We start from the raw sequence: 7,790 nt of genomic DNA on the forward strand, positions 1-7,790 counted from the left end.
TTTTTCCTGTTTGGCATTCAAGTAGCCCTGTATCATCAGTTTGACACTTCAGTTATAGGTATGCCTGGTACTGTTTCTGGCATGCCCTTCTGCATTCTTTGATGAATGAAAGTTGATCCCCTAGCTTGATGATAATGATAGATTGAGGCATTTGCTGGGCCATGAAGTTACATCCTGTGTTTGAATATAATTCTGCTGTTGCTAGTGGCCCACAGAACATCATGGATGTCCAGTTTTGACTTTCTGGATCTGTTCAAAATCGATCCCTTTTAGTATAGTGGTAGTGGCACACAACATGGCAGAGGGTATCCTCAACGTAAAGATGAGATTTCATCTCCAAAAGGATCGTGTCTTTGTAATTCCTTACGATACTGCCTCTGCAACAGGTTGATCATAAGGACAAGTTGTTTTTCATCTTATTGTTCCCATTTCGCATGTTACCTGCTCAAGTCTTAACAGCTATGTCCTTTGCACCTTGGTCAAGTCAGGCAGTACTTGTGCTATTGAACCAGTCTTGGTAATCAATATAGAAATCTCTCACCCAGAGACTTGCCCTCTGTGCCTTTGATAAAATTTTTTTCTGAGTACGCGCCTAAGAAGCACCTTGAGGCATTTTGCCATATTAGGAACACTGTTATTAATGGCTGCTTGTCAACACAAAACTTGGGTGTTGCTGATGAAAAGATAAGCTGTAAAAGCTTGACAGTTTGCACCCATCATAACAGAATGACAAGAGTACCAAATTGCAAAGGAACCAAGAATGAGAAGACGGTGCTGATTAATTGGTTAGTAAATTGTCATTGATCGAGGTATTACCATGTAGAATGCACTAGAGAACATTTAACTGCCAAGCTTTTATTTCAAGTCCTTTTGTTTCCCCAACAGACAGAATGCTGACTGTGTCCAACCACTGCTTATAAAATCCAGAACATAGTGTCCAGCATTAGGAATGATTCCTTAATTGGACAACACTTGAAAAACAACCCCAAGAATGCTAAAAGCACATTAATTGAAGATTACCAGTAATTTAATTTCACAGTGTGGCTCACTGACATACAAAGCCGAGGCTTTTGCGAATGAAAGAACATTTAAATATATTGTGTCTTTTCCAAACAAATCAGATATTTAGAGGACAGGCATTTCCAAGTTTATTCCCCATAGCAATGGCTCAACTTACTGGTTTGAATTGAAACAAATGCTTGTCAGTTAACTGCTTCCAATGACTCCACCAATCAAATGTGTCCACATGCTAAAGAATCTGCATCCTCTTCCTATATATTATAAACTATTGCCCCCTGTAAGGTTTGGCATTCTTGTGATTCTGTCCAGATGAGTGCAAGATGAAAAGCTTTTGACTGCACATCTCTTTCTTGGAGTAACATTCAAATGCTGTCATTGTTATTGTTAAAATATGAATCATACAGTAGTAGTTTTAACTATAAAACATATAAAGTGCAATATGAATATTGAAAACAAAAGCAAACTTGATTTTTGTAATGTGCTCCGGATGGCTCATTGATAATTGGGAACTAAGAAAATTCCAGCTGTGATTCTCAATCTCTGTTAAATAATCAATATCTGGAATAGCAGGGGAAGGTGCCCCGTGCTATTAGCCCATCACTCCTGGTTCAGGGAAGGTGGAATAAAAATTGAAGTAGTTCCTATTCCTGAGTAGCTTGCAATGATCTAGTTTGGGAGTTATGAGAGTCACAATAAAGTCCAGGTATCTCAGATAGCCAATCAGGACTACCCCTTTAAGTTATACATGGTCAGCCGGTAAGCATTCCTTCCTGAAAGAAGAAAATTAGTCAGCGGGATTTAATACCTGGACTCCATTAGTTAAATTACAAGGAGGGCTTACACAAACTAGGTTGTAATTCCTGGAATTTAAGGTTGAAGTGTAATTTAATTAAACTTTTCAGACAACTAAATCGGGTAAATAGTTAGAAATTGTTTTCAACGGTTCAGGAATCTGAGACAAGAGTGCATAGTCTAAACATTAGAACAGACCTCGAAAGTAAAATCCGTAAACCCTGCAGGAAGCAGGTCTCTTATGAATAGCAATTGATGCTTTATAGTTGATGATTGATGGATTTCCATTAACCAGACGTATTTAGGCTTATGGTCCAAAAGTGGAGATGTGAAGTTTGGTCCCATACTGCCATAATGTCACTAAATAGTGGAACAGAGGATCTATATAACTCATTGTTTCTACTTTCCAATACAGGGGCGAGATAGGAAATTCATCATAGAGGTTTATAAAATCATGAGGGGCAAGGTCTTTTTCCTAGGATGGGTGAGTCCGAAGTAAGAGAGCATAGGTTAAGGTGAGACTGGTAAAATTTAAAAAGGGCTTGTGGGGTAATTTTTTAACACAGAAGGCTGTGCGTGCATGGAACAAATTGCCAGAGGAAGTGGTAGAGGCTGGTACAACTAAAACATTTAAACGGCATCTGGATGGGTATATGAATAGGAAGGGTTTAGAGGGATATGAGCCAAATGCTGGCAAATGGGTCTAGGTCAGATTAGGATGTTTGGTCGGTGCGGACAAGTTGGACAGAAGGGACTGTTTCTGTGCTGTTTAACCCTATGACTCCATCTTAATGTGATTAGATTCAGAAATAATCTATATTTCCCAGCAGATCATCTAACTGTTTCTGAAGTAATTCTGAACTTTCCTTTACATGGAAAGGAAATGAATTAAAAGTGGTTGTAAGGCATTAGGTCACAGATTAATCATAGTCTCCTTGAATGCTGGAAAAAAAGCTATTCAATAGACCACTCCTGTTTCTATGTTCCTATTACCCTGCCCAAAATTAGACCCAACTTTCATTACTCTTGATTTATCTAATATCTGTGTCAAGTTATTATTCCACAAGCTCAAACATGTATCTCTTTTCCTAATTGTTACAGTTTAATTTGAATTAATGCTTGAGATTTACTATTTCTAAGTTGTTTATTATTTCATATACCTCAAGAAAATCACTTGTTAGCCTTTTTCCTTCAGGGCTGAGAAGCCCAAGTTTCTGTAATCTTTCCAATAATCCTTTTAAGCTGAAGATCAGTCTCACGGCTCTTTCTATACTGTCTCTAGGGCTTGAATGTTCTATAACATAACTACAGCATAAATGCTATCCCACTTCACATCAGCTCTGATGAAGAGTCAACTAGGCTCGAAATCTTAGCTTGCTCTCTCCATGGATGCTGTCTGACCCACTGCATTCTCCACCATTTGTTGTTTTCAGTGCAGATTCCAGCATCTGCAGTGATTTGTTCCTATACCTTGAATGTTCCTTTGTGCCTTCACCAGATATACTGTGGAACTGTTCATCTTAATTTTAAAATTCCATTTAATTTTTTTACTTTTATGGCAAATGCTGATGAACCTTATGAGGTAAATGCAAATCCTTTTTGTGACAACCATATACCCCAACTTGGTTCAATCAATCATCTCAAATCTGAAAAGAATTGCTGAACCTTTGTTAACAGTTTTACTTTCCATAAATATTGACTTTCACAAGAACAATTAAACCTGATGACTGTGTTAAACAGTGGAAATTAAATAAGCATGATTGGGTACCAAAATCCTAACTTTGGAAAGGAAGTATGCATGAGTAGGTGGGAGGTATGCAATTACAAATGTTTGAAAACATCAATACAATTAAAAATACACTTATTAGCCAGCTTTCTTGCTCAAATTGTTAGATTAATCCAGATTAACTTGGAAAGAACCTCTTAATAGTAAGTATCGCAACATATTGAAACCTTAAGTGCTAGGAGTAAGAATGTGCTGACAGTAAGCATAACACAGGTTATATAGAGGTAGAAATTAGAACAAACTAATTGTGAATTCAGCACACACATTACAAGTCACATTTGAAACAGGGAAACTGGCTTTAATATGCCAAAAAGTACATTGCTCAGGATTTTTTCTGAAATGAAACAAGATTAGTTATTTTTGATGCTATTTGAGCATCCATTTTCCAGTTTAACTTATTCTCATGCAGTGAAATTATCAGATTTAAATTGGAATTATAAAATTTTAATTATCTGTTACAATGTCGGGGGAAGCAATTTGGATGCTGCATTGTTTCCAGTGAGATTGCTCTACACGTTATTATATGCATTTGTTTAGTCTTATCATTTTGCCTTATGTGGTCAACACGTTAGTTGTAGAAATACAATAATGAGATTTGTGGCAATTCAAGGTCAGGAAATCATAAATCAGTTTGTGCTAGCTAGTAACCATCATCATCATCATCATCACATCAGGAGCAACAATAGAAAAGAAAATAAAGAAGAAAAACATTAATGTGAAAGGAATATCACCAGTAGAGTCTGGAATTTCAAGACAGATACAAAAAAACTTTTAATGCATTTTACGCTGACTGCCATGCTATGATACATAATAGAGAATGAATTAAAAATGTCAAATTCTGTGAGTGTTCAAATAACTTGGTTCTTTGTTGCTCAAGTCAAAACCTGTCTGAATGATGGATCAAAAAGATAAAGAGAAAATGTAAGATGGACAAGCTAAAATGAAAAGTGAAATAGGCTCATCGAAAGCCAAGTCCATAATGTAATACTTTACAGTAAAGACCTGTAGGGTAGAAGCCAATACCATTAGGATGAATCCAAGCAGCACTAAAAGCTAATGCCTTGTCCAATCGAAGCTATTTCTATGGCTGCTTGGGCTTCTGCAACTCTGTCTTTACACTAGACTGAAAACTCTTTGTACTAATTGCCAGATTGTACCAGGTTTTCTGGTTCAGTTCCATTCTATAATTGGTTGACAAAGATGATCAAAAAAGGAGAAAAAAATCAGGCTCACTACTGCAGACAGAGGGTCTGACAATGTTTCACAGAGAGGCCATCATCCTCTGACATTCTGTACAAAATTAATTGAGCACTATGGGCAGATCTGCTGCTCATCTTTCTCCCTCAGCCACAGGCCTAAACTTGGGAGGTCTATGAAAAGAGTTACAAAATCATTTTATGCAATTTGTCTATTTTCTTTAACTATGTTTTTATTAAAAGCTTGAGGAATGCTGTTGGCGGTTTCTTTGCAAATGTATTTGTAGTAGCTTGCCACTGTAATCCCCTAAAGGGATTCTCCTGTTTTGAAGTTACATAGAAACTCAGTTAAATACCTGTATTTTTCAATTCCCAAATAAAAAATCCACTACAGATTACAAATTACTTTTATTTAGTAATTACTCAAAACCTTAGTATATTTGCTACAATCTGTTCACACTTTATAGATTGATAGCTTTGTGAAAATAATGGTAAGAATATCAAACAGAGTTTAAAGTGAATCATTTTAAGTAGCTTTGAGATTCCTAATTGCTTCCATTAAATAAAATATGGAGAACACTTGCTAGCTAATTTAAAACAACTAGAAGCTACTTCAAATCCAATGAAGCTTTATAGGAAACTTGCACACTGATTTGCATGCCCACAGACTTGCACACTTGATATTAAAATCCACTTATTACTTTTAATGATGAAGTATATTTCACATGTTAACATAAATTGGAAATGTTATTATTCAACAGACCAATTAAGAGGTGTAATTTTTATAACTATTCTCAAAATTATAGATTAAAAATTACTAACAGATATTCATTAATTTTGCAATAACATGTAAAAGAAGCTTTCAAGTCTAGTTTAAGAAAGTTTCTCTGATGTTTCAAAAAATTCCAATTTTAACTACCATACAGCTATTCCTGAAATATTCATATTTGGGGACAAGCAACATGAACTACCTCCTAGAGTCAGTAAAATTTCTTATTTCATACAGACATTATTGGAATTGAAATTTATGCAGTCCAGATTAATAAAATTTAGGCTGTCCTCTAGGATATGCAAGTGATTCACCGTGTCTAATATTTATGCACTATTGAACTTTTATATTTTTTTTATTTGATGGTACATCCATCACAAAAGCTTCATGTAATTATTTTGCAAAGCTGACCTATAAGTATCAAGAAGCAAAATAAAATCCTTCATCTTCCAATTAAAATCCCTTTTACTTTCACCATCCATACAAAAATTATTTTGAAGAAAAACATATCTTATGTTTACTTATAAAGTTTTTCACCCATTTATTACAGTGGAAGCATCCTTCCCCCCACTTCCAAAGGCAGCCCATGGTGAGGAAAATCATATGCCTACGACTAGAAACACCTATTGTTCTGCAATAATAAAATCGAAGAATAATTGTTCAGCTGGAAAAGGAAACTTTATAGACAAGAATCAGCTTGGTAAAAAATGTTGTAATATTAACTTCCCACTTAAGAACAAGTTTGTTCATAGTTTAGCAAAGTCAAAACATAAGAATTGTGCGAACTTGTGATGACTGACATACTGGACCTATATACATGATATTCTCCTGTGTTATTGGCCTGTGAAATTGAAATCCTTAGCACTTCCTGGTAATATGGAACATTGATGAAATTATGAATTTGACTAAATATACAGAGAGAGGTTTAGAAACTGGCAGCTTAGCTGAAGTCAGCAAAACAGTTTGTAGGGCTTACCTTCACACAAAATACAGACATCTGTATGAGGCCTAAATCCGCAGATAAATCCAGATGTTTTCCCAGACACACAACTCTAACAGGTGTAACACTACATAGGTAAAACACAATATCTAATATTAACAAAATTTTTAAAAAGGAAACAGAAAAGAGTAAGAGAGTAAAATGTCTTCCCACAGCTACAACAAGCACCAGTGCAGGGGGAGTTAGGAATGCACTGGCTATAGACTTTTTCCAAAGCTGTAGGTCTTTTTTAGTGAAGCAAGATTAGTTCATACAAAACTCAACAATACAGCACTGAAACCCATTGTTGATATTCAACATTTTTCACATAGCGGAACAGAATAGACAATATGGTAGCTAGGAAACCATGGGCTGGATTATAAGTAGATCATATCTCATTCATCCACTGTTCAGTAATCTTTTTTCTTAACCAGTCCAAATGATTGAGGAGAACATAAACCAAAATCAATAATCAGTCTGCTTAAATGGAAAAAGAAATTCAACAGAATAAGATGATCCATGGACAGGAAAAAATTCTGATCAAGTAAAATTTATGATAAAACTTAATAACTGACATTTTAATGACAGAGGTCCAGAGACAATAAGGAAATATGTAATTTCAGTATTACAGTTTCTACATACTTTCATTGAGCAGGAAAATGCTATTCTTTGAAATGTATTTTCAGTGAACATTCAACTGCATAACCTTTAGCAGCAGACAGTTTACAAGTGTAAAAAGCTATGAACGTTGAATGAGGTGCTATAACCAAAAGATTAGTCCATCCATTCTTCTCAGAGATTCTGACTAATCTACTCTGCATGCCCAGCATTTAGGCTTTTGCTTAGATCATTTGTCCTTACATTTTTTTTAAGCAGAATAATTATTTGTTCAAAATTAAATGCATAAACCTGCAAAATATTTCTTCTCACAAATGTGCCCAAAAAATAAGCATTGACTTGGAATTAATTACATCTCATGCAAAGAAAGACTAATTTTTGTTCTGGTATAGGATACACTATAAGTGGATTATATTTATGGGCCTTTTTTTTTCCCTTGTACCGTTTAGCCATTTTAAAAAATTCCAAGTTCCTTTTTATAAAAAAGATCCAGTTCCCAGTTTTCCTTCAGACCACTGAATGCTCTAGGTAGCCATAGAAGTGATTGTTCCTACCAGCTCCTTTTCATCAGTTCAGCAATTGACCAATTGACAACTGATTGATGGTTATCTTTTCAGTCTTACAATAGGA

General features: G+C 35.2%; 1 long non-coding RNA gene across 1 annotated transcript in view; it reads right to left on the reverse strand.

The window, feature by feature from the left end:
* LOC122556009 overlaps positions 1-6,726 on the reverse strand; it is a 62,608-nt gene extending 55,882 nt beyond the window's left edge. The window contains exon 1 of the long non-coding RNA XR_006313432.1: positions 6,540-6,726. This is a non-coding gene — a long non-coding RNA (uncharacterized LOC122556009). The remainder of the gene's footprint in view (positions 1-6,539) is intronic.
* Positions 6,727-7,790: the final 1,064 nt, after the last annotated feature.

The sequence above is a fragment of the Chiloscyllium plagiosum genome, chromosome 13, assembly GCF_004010195.1.
Source record: "Chiloscyllium plagiosum isolate BGI_BamShark_2017 chromosome 13, ASM401019v2, whole genome shotgun sequence".
Taxonomy (NCBI): Eukaryota; Metazoa; Chordata; class Chondrichthyes; order Orectolobiformes; family Hemiscylliidae; genus Chiloscyllium; species Chiloscyllium plagiosum.